General features: G+C 49.7%; 1 non-coding gene across 1 annotated transcript; it reads left to right on the top strand.

The window, feature by feature from the left end:
* The first annotated feature begins 4,232 nt into the window (after positions 1-4,232).
* Positions 4,233-4,402, top strand: LOC148630743 (U1 spliceosomal RNA). Its single transcript, XR_015935009.1, has one exon. It is a non-coding gene; the product is annotated as a U1 spliceosomal RNA (small nuclear RNA).
* Positions 4,403-15,633: the final 11,231 nt, after the last annotated feature.

The raw sequence follows: 15,633 nt of genomic DNA on the forward strand, positions 1-15,633 counted from the left end.
ACAAAGAGTCTCAGCCTCCAGCCAGGATCAGTCCTGCTGTGGCTCCGGGGCCGGTGGAAGAGAAATCCACTACGCTCCCACAACCGCAGACTGCACCAGACAAGCACGAGGGTTTGAAAACCCCTGAGAACAGCGAGGACCCCTCCCCCACTCCTGCTCCTCAGAACGAGGGCCAGTGTGGGGCCCCCCGGTGGAGCGGGTCCAGCGACGATACCCAGGATTCAGCGGAGCTGCTTTTCTCAGACTCTGCAAGTGCTACAGATGCCCTCCTCTCCTCCATCCAGTCCATCACGGAGGATCTGCAACAGCTGGTGGGTGAGGGGGAAGAGGAGACTGGTGCATCGGCTGCACCCCTTTCCCCTCAGTGCTCCCAGGAGCTGGACTTGAGGAAAAGGAAAAATGACTCTGTTTTCTCCCCGAGCGAGGAGGAAGGAGAGAATGGCGATGGGGACAGCTGGAACCCCTCCACCCCTCCCTCTACCCCCTTCCTTGAAATGGACTCTGTGAATGCTTTTACTGCTGCCACCCTGATGAAGGCTCATTCAGAGGATGGCTGGCAGGAAATTGGTAAGAAGAAAAAGAAAAAGAAGAAGGTAACAGGTGAGACTGAAGAGAAATGTGTTTTGTAAAGACTGGTTCCACTTTCTTATGTAATATGGCTCTAAACATAATTTCTCTTAACACCAGAGGTATCAATGACGGAGTTAAATGTCAGTGTGTCTTTGATTACCTCCAGCAGAGAGAGGGAGATGTGTTGATGTTGCAGGAGTGTGCTTTAGCCTATCAAGAGAGGTATAAAAGCTTTGAAGATAGGTGGGATAAAGGGCCTTCTGTTTGGTCAGGGGACAATAACAACAGAGCCTCTGGCGTGGCCATTCTTTTCAAAGGATGGGCTTTCAAATTGAAAAGTATTCAGAGGGTCATAGATGGCAGGTTGCTGTGTGTGGATGTGGAATGGGGGACCGTTAACCTGCGGCTAATCAATGTGTATTGTCCTACTGACGTGGGAGGAAGGGTGGAGCTACTCAAGGCACTCTCTCCCCTATTGTTAAGTAGCACAGACGTGATAGTGGGAGGGGATTTTAATTGTATCTTAGAGCACACAGACAGGCAGTCTAGCTCTCCGATAAAATTGGATTCCAGCTCACTGGCCCTGCAAAACTTAGTTCAAGACTTTAAACTCTCAGACACATATAAATGTATATATCCCACAACAGCAGGATATGCATGGTCAGGGAGGAATAGCAGCTCCAGAATTGACTATTGCTTTGTCTCAGAGAGAGTGAAAGTTGTTGGGGTCACTCTTCAGCCTGTCTTCTTCTCAGATCTTCAGGCTTTAGGGTGTAGAGTGGAACTCCAGGGCGGGACTGTCTTTGGCCCAGGCCTCTGGAAACTCAACACAAAGCTGCTAGAGAACGAGGGGGTAGTATCCCGCTACAAGGAGAAACTATCACAGTGGCTGTCCTTGCAGTGTCTGTACGGGTCAGTAGGAGAGTGGTGGGAGGAGGTGAAGATGAGGACAAAGGCCTTTTTCATGGCTGAGGGAAGGAAGGCTGCTGCCAGACGGAGAGGAGTGCTAGCCAGGAAACAGAGGCAGCTGCAGCGTCTCTACACGATGCTGCACAGTGGCTTCGATGTGCTCGAGGATATCACCCTTTTAAAAAAGGACATCCGGAGCATAGCCGAAGAAAGTAGTCGAGGAGTGCTGTTAAGAGGCAGAGTGCAGTTCTTGGAAGAAAATGAGAAGTGTACTCGCTTCTTTTTCAGGAAAGTGGTAGGCTCCAAGTCTGTCATGGAAAGTGTAGTTGATGAGGAGGGACGAGAGAGAACAGAGCCGAGTGCTATCCTCTCCTGCACCAAGGCCTTCTACTCAAGACTGTACAGCTCTACAGAGGTAAAGGATGAAGAAATTCATTTTTTTACCTCAAAGCTAGAAAACGTTTTGAGTGAAGAAGATAGGGAAGTACTTGAGAGGGATTTGACAGTAGAAGAGCTGAGACAGGCTATGGAGAGCTTACAGAAGGGGAAAACTCCAGGTGCTGACGGGCTCCCTAAAGAATTTTATTGCACCTTTTGGGATCTGCTTCAGGATCCGCTACTGGTCCTATTCGAGGAAAGATATAAGACAGAATTGCTGCCTGACTCCTTAAGAGAAGGCACTATCTCTCTCTTGTTTAAGAAAGGAGCAAAAAATGACATAAAGAACTGGAGACCCCTCAGCCTGTTAGGCGTGGACACTAAGATCCTGTCCAAAGCCCTTTTCCTGCACCTACAAAATGTAGTGGCCTCACTGGTAGGGAAAGAACAGACTTGTGGGATAGCAGGACGCCTGATGAGCGACAACCTGGCCTTGTTGAGGGATGTCTGTCTGTACTCTGAGGATCGCTCCCTCCCTCTTTGCATTTTAGGTGTAGACCTAGAAAAGGCCTTTGACCGCCTAAACCGGCAGTACTTAACATCGGGACTTGAGCACATGAAGTTTGGCCCCATCATGAGAAAGTGGATTAACCTGCTGTACACAGGTAGCAACAGCAGAGTCATGGTTAATGGCAATAGATCACGCCCCTTTGAAGTCTGTTCAGGGGTGAGGCAGGGCTGCCCATTATCCCCCTTGTTATGCGTTTTGGCTATGGAGCCCTTAGCCTGTGCCTTGCGCCAGGATCAGGCCATTAATGGGATACCAGTGCCTGGAAGTGGGGGAGGAGAGGTAAAGACATCTCTATACATGGATGACGTCACCCTGCTCCTCTCTGACAATGCCTCAATTAGCAGAGCTCTGCAGTGGTGTGATCGTTTCTCTTTGGCTTCCTCCGCAAAAATTAACAAATCTAAGAGTGAGATTTTTTATCAGAACTGGAGGGAGCCAAAAGAAGGACATGATCTCAGGCTGCAAGAGAAGAGAATTAAGGTCCTGGGGGTGTATTTTGGAGAAGAGATGGGAACAGTAAATTGGCAGAACAAATTGCCAATCTTAAACAAAAAACTGATGCAATGGAAGGACCGAGACCTCACCATGACAGGGAAGGTGCTGGTCATCAAAGCCGAGCTCTTGCCTGTCTTGAATTTTCTGGCTTACTTTCCCAATCCCACACCGTGTTGCGGCGGTGATGAGGAGATTGATGTTTCAATTTCTATGGGGTGGGAAGCAGGAAAGACTCAGAAGGGAAATAATGTACAGGCCGCTACCCTCAGGGGGGAAGTCTGTCCCAGATATTGCTACGAAGCTGCTGTGCATTTTCCTGGCCTCTGTGCTGAGAGGCTTTGCAACAGCACCTGCAGCGCGTACCTGGACTTATTTTTCCAGGCTCTGGGTAGGTAGGGAGGTGTTCAGAGTGTGGGGTGTCAGACCCAAGCTGGACGTCCCACTCTCTGACACATGCCCTGCAATTTATGGGACAGTTAAAAGTTTTCTAAGATCTCACCCAATTGGCCATATTCCCCTCCGAGATGTCAGCGTCCAAAAACTGGAAGATTTCGTTGCACCCCAGAACAATAGGCAGACCCATGTGGGCATTTTAACATCAGCCCAAACAAGGAAGGTGTGGAAACACACATCCTCTAAGTTTCTGTGCAACATTCACAGAGATTTAGCCTGGAGTGTCATCCACCAGTGCTTACCGGTACGAACTTTCTTGTACCGTAGGGGCCTCACCCCCAGCCCTCGCTGCGTTAGGGTGGGCTGCGGCGAGGAGGAGACTGTATCCCATCTCCTGTGGTCCTGCTTTTTTGCTAAGGCCTTCTGGGCACAGTTTGAAGATTGGTTGCTGGCTCTCTCGCCCCAATTTACCCTGACCGCTGCTTTCGTCATATACGGCATCTCTCCTGTCAAACTTCCTCCTGACGTGTTTGACAGGATCTGGGCCGTGGTGAACAGTGGGAAAGTTGCCCTGTGGAGAGTGAGGAACATGGGGCTGTTCAAAGGCATCGAGATCCCAGTCAAGGCAGCAGGTAGCCTGGCCCTGTTCATCACCCGAGAGAACTATTACCTCAGAGATCTGTGGAGAGAAGGGAGGGAGGAAGCAGAAAATCTGTGGGAAATAGAGAACATAGGTCAATATCTCAAGAAACTGTGAAAAACATTATCAAGTTTAAGTAAAGAATGTGATTTGCACCAGAAAAAAAGAAAATTGTTGCTATGTAACTGTTACCGTGTCAAAATGTAATGAGATGTGATCATATATACTGTTTTAAGTATGTATATGAATGTAAAGCTTTCTGATTTGTGATGTCCTGTATTTTTTTGTGAAAAGAAAATAAAGTTCTTAAAAATCGAAATCGGTTCACCCAGGGCGAGGCTCGGCCATTGCACTCCGGCTGTGCTGACCCCTGCGAATTCCCCAAATGTGGGAATCTCGACTGCATAATTTCTGGTAGTGGGGGACTGCGTTCGCGCTCTCCCCTGATGTGCTTGGTCCAAAATCAGATACGGGAGGGTTAGGACACCACGAGCTGCGTGGCTGCGGAAGGATCCCGGTTCGACAGGAGTGGATGCCGCTGCTGGTTCTCGCTGGCTTTTAGTTAGGGGTCCGGAGAAGCATCTCAAGCTAGTTCCACTACTCCTTCCGGACGTTCATTCCCTTTTCAAAGTCAGTCGTTTTGCTGTAGTCTGCGTTCTTTAGGCTGATTATCGAGGTTAGCCTTTATTTGGTCATGGGGGGCCTCGGTACTGTATGCTGAGTCTAAAGACAGTTTCACCCGTTTTCTGATTGCTCGGTTCTGTACCAGTGCAGACATGTCAAACAGTGAATGGCTGTACCTCTACTGTATCCATGCTCAATGAATGAAATCGGTAACAAATGAATATATGTCTAGTTATACGAAAAACGAGTGGTTTATCGACTCATCTTCATTTGCAGATTTAGAGGCAGCTTCGATATTCGTTTTACAGACGGGTTTTTTTTTTTGAATATGGGTCACACACATGCCACAGCAACAAAACATCTCTAGAGATGAGGCTATAGATCACCTTTCCATCCTGCAGGTTTTCCTCCCAAAGCCTACGGCACCAACGGCGACCCCTGCTGGCCGGGAGAGCAAAAGCTTACAGCACCTGGTATTCCCAGGCAGTCTCCCATCCAAGTACTAACCAGGCCCGACGCTGCTGTAGGGAAAACCGGTTCAGGGACGCCAAATATGTAATCATAGTGGCTCTCTGAAGGCACCAGTTCTGTAGGGTTTGGGCATTTACTGAGACAATTATTAATTGTAGCAGTAAATCACAAAGTTGATTCTTTTGATGGCTTTAGAATCCAACCATGCGACATAACTCAAACAACGCGCACACACAGGTACTAATACACGAGGATACATTTATTAATACATAGAATATGCATGTAAACCTAACAGATCTTATCGAGAGGGTTATCAGAATACAAAAGGTATATATTCAATCAGTTACAAAGTGTTACACATATCAAGAGGACATACGTTCAGTATATCATTCATTTAGACCGTTTCGTAAAGTGAACTTGGTTACAACTTCTACATTAGATACTCAAAACAAGTACATAACTCTTAGGAATTAAATTGATATCAACTGGTTGGGATAACAATTGAATTCTCGAGCTGTAATGCATTGAAGTTGAATACTCATCCAATCTTTGGGGATTCAGATCTCCTGCGGGCACAAAGAAACAGTCTAAATGAATGATATACTGAACGTATGTCCTCTTGATATGTGTAACACTTTGTAACTGATTGAATATATACCTTTTGTATTCTGATAACCCTCTCGATAAGATCTGTTAGGTTTACATGCATATTCTATGTATTAATAAATGTATCCTCGTGTATTAGTACCTGTGTGTGCGCGTTGTTTGAGTTATGTCGCATGGTTGGATTCTAAAGCCATCAAAAGAATCAACTTTGTGATTTACTGCTACAATTAATAATTGTCTCAGTAAATGCCCAAACCCTACAGAACTGGTGCCTTCAGAGAGCCACTATGATTACATATTTGGCGTCCCTGAACCGGTTTTCCCTACATTATTTGGCGTCCCTGGCACGGGCGTGGCAAGACTGAAATGAGTCAACCAAGCGGAATAATTCAATATAAAACGCCGCGGGTTTCATACACGACAATACAGTGTGCTGAAAGCCGAAAGAAAAAAAGTTCCCCTTGCTCTTTAAGCAGTGCTTGATTGTTTTCTGATCTTTTGCGATCTACCGGGTTGATTGCATACTTGATCTTGTGGTTTTCTGTGGTAAAACTGTGATTTCGTACATAAAAGTAATACTCTTTAAGTTTAACGATGGTTGCTAAAAGGTCTGAATTCGAGTCGCTATTAAGCACTCTCTCTAGCAGCGACAGGTCTGACCACGATCTCTTCCATATCTCCGTCAGCGGAGAAGCTAGGATAAATCTCCATTCTCTGAGAGAGCTAGCGAAGGACATAGAGAGATTTGACCCGGCAGTGTCAGAGAATAATATCGAGAGTTATATTCAGGACCTCAGGTATAACCTGCAGTACCTGCCAAACGCCACAGAACAGGAGAAAGTGTTTCTGGTCAGGAAAACTACCAGCAGAGCTGTACATGAGTGGATGGCTAGGCAGATGAAAGAAGTCTGTAATGACTTTGAGCAGCTATGTCAAGCACTTATCGAAGAATACAGTGCGTTTATTGACCCGACTGCTGCGATAGCCGCCGCTCTTAACATTAAGCACGAGAGAGCAGAGTCCCCTCGCGAATATTACGAGAGACTTAGACGAACTTATTTTGCAGGGCGAAATGATGAGGGTTGCGAAGAGAACACACATTTCAAGGGTTTATTCATTGCGAATCTCCACCCGTCAGTCAGAAAGATGATCTTAATGCATACAGATGCACAGACCATGAAAATGACTGATATTAAGAGATTCGTGCAGAAAGCCTGGGAGTATGATGTCCAAAGTCACTCTGAGCAAAAAGCTGTTAAAGCGACTGTGTTCGCCGTCAGAGCCAGCAGGGTTAATTCCCTCCTGCTCGAAGGAGCACAGGCTCCTGAGCTGGCTAAGCCCTGTTCCAAAGCTGGCACACAGGACCGCACCCAGCGTCCTAAGTGCCATGAGAACACCGGGGGAGGGAAAGGGCTAGAAAAAGCTGAACAAAAGGATTCAGTAGCCGCCCGCCTGGCCAGGCTTGAACAAGCTTTATTAGGACAGGGACAACCGCTCCCCAAGGCTGCCGGAAGCGTGAATGAGCTGATACTCTCCACTGGAGGAGGCGGAGACCCGCCCCCTCTCCCTCCCTCAGTCTATCTGATTGAGCGGAAGGGTTCCTGCCTGGATGAGGTCAGCCACTCCCAAGTGAGTGCTGACTCCACCCCTGAAGTCACAGAGCAGGCAGTAAAACACAGAGGAAAAGCAGGAAGCTTTTACCTCAAGGCTGCCATGGGAGATGTCTTACACAGTGAGACACTGATTGACACTGAGGTTGAGAGGTGTTTGATGTCACACGGCAAGCTCAAACGGGTAGAAAAAGAAAAGGGCATGCGACTCAGAGAGGAACCTTTGGTGGATCACCAGAAAGGCAAGGTGTGGAAACAGGTCAAGGCTCCTAAGCCTTCTGTACAGAAGGAAAGGGGGGCCAAGAGGCAGACTGTGCTCACACAGTGCCCACCGAACACAGAAGCCCATGCGGAGATTCCTTCTGTTCCCTCTGGACAAGAAATAAAAATATTTTCTTGTTCCCCGAATATACAGGGAAGTCGTGCCCCAGCCAAGGTCCCAACAGCCTCCATGCCACAGGAGCGGTGCTCCGAGCAGCCGCCTGATCCACCAGGTAAAGCACACACCTTTTACATCCCTAAAGAGGAGCTGATCTCCCCACCTGGCGATGAAAAGGAGCTTTCCCTGTGCACCCTGGCACCCAAGAGGGGTCAGGACCACCACCCCGCAGTGGTGGAAGGGATCCAGATGGCAGGAGAGCAGGTTGGTGATGTAGCCCTCGCCCTTAGCCCTGAGAGGTCCTCTATTAGTGAGGATCTGCTTGAGCAGCTGTCACAGGGCCACCGCCAGGTGCCCCTGGTGCAACATTCACAGGTTAGACAGGAGGTCCAGCTGGACGCTGAGACTACTGCGCTGTGGACACACCTGATCCCAGATGCTGATTCCCTCTGCTGTGACCCAGGGAACCTGCAGTCAGGTAACATTATTTCTCACAACTACCAGGTAGTGAGTGAGACTGACCTGATTGTTCCTGCCTCAACGGCAGGGTTGCCTACACACCCAGTCCCCCAGAAGGGACAGGGAATGAAAGCCGAGCCGGTTTTCTCACAGCCACCAGCTCAGTCTGTCAGTCTGAGTCTGACCAACAGTGGTTCAGCCAGACTGGAGCTGGATGGTCAAGCCACCCACCTGCCAGTGCAGAACATCGCAAAGAGGGGTGTCAGAATCCCCGCCTGCACTGACATGGGCCTGGTGAGTGATAGTAAGTTCAAAGACAGTGAACTAGCTATCCCACTGCTGGGGCAGCTCCCTGAACCCCTAGCGAGGGAAGGGGGGAGCGAGCAGGTGTCCTACACCTACCCCCAGCGAACGATTGTAAACATGCCGATAGAGGGATTCCTCAATCAGGAGGTGTGCAGGGTGGACCTGAACAGTGAGAATAGGGTAACAATCCCAGATCACTCAGGTGCTCCAGATGACCACTCAGCCGAGGGTCAGGCATGCTCCACCGCTGCACCGCCCCCTGCAGGGTTCCTAGAGCACAGGCATGAACAAATCGAAAAAGCAAATGCCCTGGAAAAGGAGGAGCAGCATCAGCAGCTGCGTCAGATCTCCACAGATTTCCAGGATGTTGGTGCCCAAGATGCCACATGGCATACTGAGAAAGACACCATGTACACGCTGCGCCAGCTTAGAAAGGCAACAGTCACTCAGAAGGAGATGACTGGGATCAGCCACCCGAAAAGACTTTTGGGAGGACTGATTGCTGCCGCCACTGTTGCACGTTTGCTATTTCTGGTAGGTTTGTGTGCTACTGGCACTCTCACCCCGACTGCCCCAAGAAGGCAGGTGTCAGAAATGCCAGAGGGTAGTGACAGACTGTATCAACAGCAGCAAAAGTTGGAAAGCTTAGGGGAAACCCTACAGGCAACTTCCTATGCAACAGGGTTAAACCTTATTCCCCAACCAGTGGACATGATTGTTGGTGTTATACAGTGGGTTTATGCTTGTGTGCAACAGGCCAGAATGTTGACACAAGACCTGTTAAGGGAGCTTAGTGCCACTGTAGCCAGTCTAGCCATGGCACAATTCCCAACCCACTTGATTCCACTCTTCTCAGTAGAGGAGTATGTGACATTAACCCCATTGCTCATAGCTCACCCAGAAGGCAATCCAAGATTGAATTCGGTTCCAAATCTTGAGATGGGTATGGCTACCAAAGCTATCCATTGGCTGTGTCTAAATGATTCACCAATGAAGGGTGTAAAGCTACTAATGAGCAGAGGGAGGTTAATGAACCCCACGAAGAGCAGGTGGGAAGTAAATGGCTGGTCAGCACACCACATTTAACTGACACCATGACTTGTGACAGGCATGATACAGCTACCGCAATGCAGCTACCTAATCAAACAGTTTTCCTGCAAGTTCCCGAGGAGGCCATAGTGCTCTTGAACTTAACACTGTACTGTCTAGAACCAGACAACATAAGACCAAACTTGAGGTCATGGATGCCTTCAGGTGCCACACTATTGAATTGGATAGAAATCCAAGAAACAGTAAGCCCTGAAGAGGTACAGGTAGTTAGTTTGCTTTAATGGAACAAACCTCCAAACCACCCTAGCAGATACCCAACACAGGTGTTGTGGTTTATCGGGGGGGGCTGGGAACAGGAACTGTTGTTATTGTAACACTACTGCCAGGTAGCTGGATCATGACTGACAGTGTACTCTGAATGATGTACTCTCACATCAAGATGTACTCTGGGTAGCACGAATGAGTCAACGGTAGCATGTCAAAAGAAAGGAAGTGACTTCTCCCCAAATATCTACTACAGAGGTATCAGATATTGACAGTGAACTTCCTGATGTGTAATTCCTAGACTTAGATAATGTCTCCTACCGTGTTTATACATACTCCAGATGTTATTCATCCTGTTTGTATCCAATGCTGGTTCCGGTATGAATTCTCGAGGAGTAATGTGGACATTTAAGGTTAATGTTCTAATGGCAAGGGACATCACTTAACTCTGTTTTGTTTTGAAGGCAACAATGCCTCGGGACCTCGTGACCTTCAAAAAGGGGGGATATGTAGCGGCGAGGTTTATTAATAAGGCAGAATTAAGGGTTTCTGAGCTTCCCAAATGAGGCCCCATTTCTCTGTTCATCTCTGTGGTGCAGCCACAGAGAAACCATTCATGCAAGATGTTTTCTTTTGATAAGGACAGCTCCCAAAGGGGGATGCACTTAGCTAAGCCTGGCTATCATGATCAATGGTCATCCATTGGTGCCTATCTGTCTAGGGAGTGCGAGTTGGACATCTGGACTGCATTACTAAGTGTCAGGACTAAGTGACTCATATCTCACCCTGATCAACCAATCAGGGACTGGTAGGGCCGAGTAACCCACGTGGGACTCTGATGCCCATGGAACTTTCAGCCAATCAATGAGCTGAAGTTCCTCCAGGTAAAAACAGGTAAAAACAGGCAACACAGAGAGCCTGAGAGATTCAGATTCAGATTCAGATTCAGATTCAGAAGGGAAGATTCAACAAGATTCAGTAAGATTCTAAAGGGAATTCAAAGGAGAATTCCAGGGCAGGACGGCCCAGGAGCAGAAGGCTCCCAAGGGCAGGACATTCTCGCAGCGCGCCTCTCGCAGCGCGCCTCCTGACCATCCTGAGACTCAGCCCGGACAACCACGGAACAGCCAGAACTTTCCTTTGTTCTAAGAGTCTAGAGCGGAGGTTGCCAGAGAGTAACCAGCAGCAGGCCTCATGAACAGGTCGGAACTGTGGAAAGCTGAATCACTATTCAGAACTAGCTCTTCATCAGGAACGAACTGGTCCTCTTCCTGACTTGCTGGGACCCACAATCATCTTTTCTCCTGTGCACAAACTTTGCTAGTTAAAGCCAACAATGAGCAACAGCAGCGCACCGTCGCAAGCCGCACAGCACAGCCTGGCACGGAGCCAGAGAGCGCGGATTGGACAGCAACAGCCTGCAACTGTTTCTTTGTGCCCGCAGGAGATCTGAATCCCCAAAGATTGGATGAGTATTCAACTTCAATGCATTACAGCTCGAGAATTCAATTGTTATCCAAACCAGTTGATATCAATTTAATTCCTAAGAGTTATGTACTTGTTTTGAGTATCTAATGTAGAAGTTGTAACCAAGTTCACTTTACGAAACGGTCTTAATGAATGATATACTGAACGTATGTCCTCTTGATATGTGTAACACTTTGTAACTGATTGAATATATATCTTTTGTATTCTGATAACCCTCTCGATAAGATCTGTTAGTTTTTCATGCATATTCTATGTATTAATAAATGTATCCTCGTGTATTAGTACCTGTGTGTGCGCGTTGTTTGAGTTATGTCGCATGGTTGGATTCTAAAGCCATCAAAAGAATCAACTTTGTGATTTACTGCTACAATTAATAATTGTCTCAGTAAATGCCCAAACCTTACAGAACTGGTGCCTTCAGAGAGCCACTTTTCTTACATATTTGGCGTCCCTGAACCGGCTTAATCTACATTATTTGGCGTCCCTGAACCAGTTTTATCTACACTGCTTAGCTTCCGAGATCAGACGAGATCGGGCGTGTTCAGGGTGGTGTGGCCATAAGCGAAAGCCCCGGCGCCTGACTCGCTACTTGAAGCTGTGTGTGGCGGGGGTTCCGTGCCCCCCGAGCGGGACTGAAGGATCGTTCGTGTGCCACTCTTTGGAAAGGAGCTGCTTTCCAAATCGCATTGCGTGCCTGGATGTTGGCGAATGCGCTCCCTTGTGTTGGCACGTCCCGCACTGGAGGAGGACAAACAATCTGCACGGAGGAGCACCAGGCAAGTCTTCACCAGACAAAAACCTCCAGTGCACAGCACTCTGGAAACATTTCGGGGCTTTCGCGTGTTTATTTCAGCACGTAAAGCGCACCGGTCCAACACGTCGGCCGGGCGCGCGGCGCCTCCACCCTTTTGTGGCCTTGCGGCGTCAGAGCAAGAGGCTCCTTCTCGCTGCCCTTCCGCTGTGTTGCAGGGCCCCGAGAGGGAACCCGGAGCGCGCACTTTGTGGGGGGCGGGGGACCGCGTTCGCGCTCTGCCCCCGGTCTCTTGCGCGAGTACTAAATCTCACGGACAGGGGGGCCTCGTCATTGATTGTTACAGGTGAGACGGGGATTAGGAGGAGACCCCGACTGATGGGTAAAGGGGAGCACTAACACCAGAGGGACACCCCCGGCGTCTCTTTTTGAGAGACGCCCTGGGGTAGTCTAATGGCCAAGGAGGGTCGGGACCTCGGTTTGACGCCTCCCCCGAAGGACGGCGCCTGTTTGTGCAGCAGAGTGTCGCCATCAGGAGGCTGGGGCGTAAGAGAGCCACACAGCCCGCAGGGTGAGCGCTCCCTACTGGTCCCAGTCACACCTCTTGCAGGAGCAGCAGCAACCGGAGCTTTTCCGGGGTGGAATCTCCCATCCGGGTGCCGGCCAGGCTCACACCTGCTGGGCTGCCCCGGGGGTGAGCCCAGTCGAGAGTCGCAGGGCCAGATCTAGTCACCGGGGAGAAACGATACAAGTGAAGGATTGCTCGGCTCTCGGCACTTGAAAAGACCGACAAATGTCTCGTTCCCGCCGGAGCTGAATGTACCCGCATGTGTGGTGTCGTCTTCTTCCCCCGCCCCGCTGTGTTTGCTGTATTGTCTCTGAAGCCGGCCCCCCCGAGACGAGACGGGCTGTTCCTGTGCCCCAATTAACACTTTACAGGTGCCATTCCCCGGCATTGTGGCCATTGTCGGTGCTCACACGCGATAAGATAAGGCGGAGGAGAGCGGGGCATGCCCAGCGGCAGACATTCAAGGAGGGGGCAGTGCGAGGTGAGGTGAGGCCCCAACGCAGCTAATGCGGAGCACTTGTTGGACTGGCATCGAAAGGACGTGTGCGCACGGAGCGAGCCTTCCCTGCGGCGGAGCGCGGGAACTTTCTCCCCCCCTCCCGCTGCAGGAGTTGTGTGCGCTGCAGCGGTGCCGAGAGAAAAGCACAGAAGGCAGCAGGCTCTGGAGAGCAGGTAAGAGACGGAGCCTTGTGGGCAGGCGAGCAGGCCCGTTTTTTGGAAATTGCTGAAAAGGTTTGTTCGGTGTGTGGCAGGCGCACGTCGCGAGCTTGCGTGGCGATCTGCCGGTCTGGAGTTATGCAAATGAGGCCGAATTGCATCCCGGGACATGCTGCGAATGCACAACGGCGACTGCAGATGTGTAGGAAACGGCGCACTCGTTTTCTCGTTTTGCCCACACTTTTGAGTGTTAGTGTGGCGTGTAAGTGTGCGAAAGAGTGGGCCCAGCAGGAGGCGGTGGCGTGCGGGGCGAGGAGGTGGCCTAGGCTGCGCGATTTGTGCTGTGGGTGCGGGCCGCTTGCAGGGGCCTGTTTAACTCATACTTACCTGGCAGGGGAGATACCTTGATCAGCCTGTAGGTGGAGTAGTTGGATTGTTTTTCTTTTGTTGGAAGCAGTGTTCGATTTGCGGTTTTTGAAATGGCAACCTTTGGATCACGTAAGAATGCTGTACGTTTTGAGCTCTTGGATGACCTCTTCATGGATCGTATGCAGTTCAGCAGAAAAGTGTTACAGAAGGAACTTGGCTTTGAACCTCGGCACTTGGATTTCATCTTCGCTCTCCCAGGTCAGAAAGCATTTGAGGTTGTATTTGCTACCTATCCTCTGTTTGAACAATGCGTGGATGTGTTTGAGGCAAAAAGAGGCAAAGTTCCTGCACTTGAGAAGATCAACTTGCAGCCTCTGACACAGAGAGAGAGGAAAACGGTGCATGTTGTTATGTTCTCGGAACTGGCAAAGACGGAGGACATTCACACCTGGCTTAACCAGTACTGCACCGTCCACCATGGAACTGAGGTTAGAGATGTTGATGGTATAAAAACAGGAGCAAGGAAATTCGAGGTTCGCTTGCTACCGGACAGCGTAAATGGAGGCTTAAGGCACCTGCCCTCTACAATCCGGCTGGGCGCCTGCAATGGCTATGTGTTTTATGTGGGACAACCAAAGGTGTGTCGGCGCTGTGGTGCTGTGGGACACCTGGCATCGTCCTGCACTGTGAAATGCTGCAAGACCTGTGGCAAACAGGGACATTTAGCCTCTGACTGTTCAATGCTGCCAAAGTGCAATTTATGTGGCTCGGAAGGACACGTTTTTAAGAACTGCCCTCACGCCTACGCCAATAAACTCAAAATGAGAAAGGATGAGGCAGTGCTTGTTTCAGCCAAACCGGCCCGAAAATCCAAAGCAAACAACAAGTCAAACAAAGAACCCTTGTTGGACAAAGACTCTCAGCCTCCAGCCAGGATCAGTCCTGCTGTGGCTCCGGGGCTGGTGGAAGAGAAATCCACTACGCCCCCACAACCGCAGACTGCACCAGACAAGCACGAGGGTTTGAAAACCCCCGAGAACAGCGAGGACCCCTCCCCCACTCCTGCTCCTCAGAACGAGGGCCAGTGTGGGGCCCCCCGGTGGAGCGGGTCCAGCGAGGATACCCAGGATTCAGCGGAGCTGCTTTTCTCAGACTCTGCAAGTGCTACAGATGCCCTCCTCTCCTCCATCCAGTCCATCACGGAGGATCTGCAGCAGCTGGTGGGTGAGGGGGAAGAGGAGACTGGTGCATCGGCTGCACCCCTTTCCCCTCAGTGCTCCCAGGAGCTGGACTTGAGGAAAAGAAAAAATGACTCTGTTTTCTCCCCGAGCGAGGAGGAAGGAGAGCATGGCGATGGGGACAGCTGGAACCTCTCCACCCCTCCCTCTACCCCCTTCCTTGAAATGGACTCTGTGAACGCTTTTACTGCTGCCACCCTGATGAAGGCTCATTCAGAGGATGGCTGGCAGGAAATTGGTAAGAAGAAAAAGAAAAAGAAAAAGGTAACAGGTGAGACCGAAGAGAAATGTGTTTTGTAAAGACTGGTTCCACTTTCTTATGTAATATGGCTCTTAACATAATTTCTCTTAACACAAGAGGTATCAATGACAGAGTTAAATGCCAGTCTGTCTTTGATTACCTCCAGCAGAGAGAGGGAGATGTGTTGATGTTGCAGGAGTGTGCTTTAGCCTATCAAGAGAGGTATAAAAGTTTTGAAGATAGGTGGGATAAAGGGCCTTCTGTTTGGTCAGGGGACAATAACAACAGAGCCTCTGGCGTGGCCATTCTTTTCAAAGGATGGGCATTCAAATTGAAAAGTATTCAGAGGGTCATAGATGGCAGGTTGCTGTGTGTGGATGTGGAATGGGGGACCGTTAACCTGCGGCTAATCAATGTGTATTGCCCTACTGACGTAGGAGGAAGGGTGGAGCTACTCAAGGCACTCTCCCCCCTATTGTTATGCAGCACAGACGTGATAGTGGGAGGGGATTTTAATTGTATCTTAGAGCACACAGACAGGCAGTCTAGCTCGCCGATAAAATTGGATTCCAGCTCACTGGCCCTGCAAAACTTAG

The sequence above is a fragment of the Lepisosteus platostomus genome, unplaced genomic scaffold (genome assembly GCF_059453375.1).
Source record: "Lepisosteus platostomus isolate fLepPlt1 unplaced genomic scaffold, fLepPlt1.hap1 Scaffold_91_H1, whole genome shotgun sequence".
In the NCBI taxonomy this organism is placed as follows: Eukaryota; Metazoa; Chordata; class Actinopteri; order Semionotiformes; family Lepisosteidae; genus Lepisosteus; species Lepisosteus platostomus.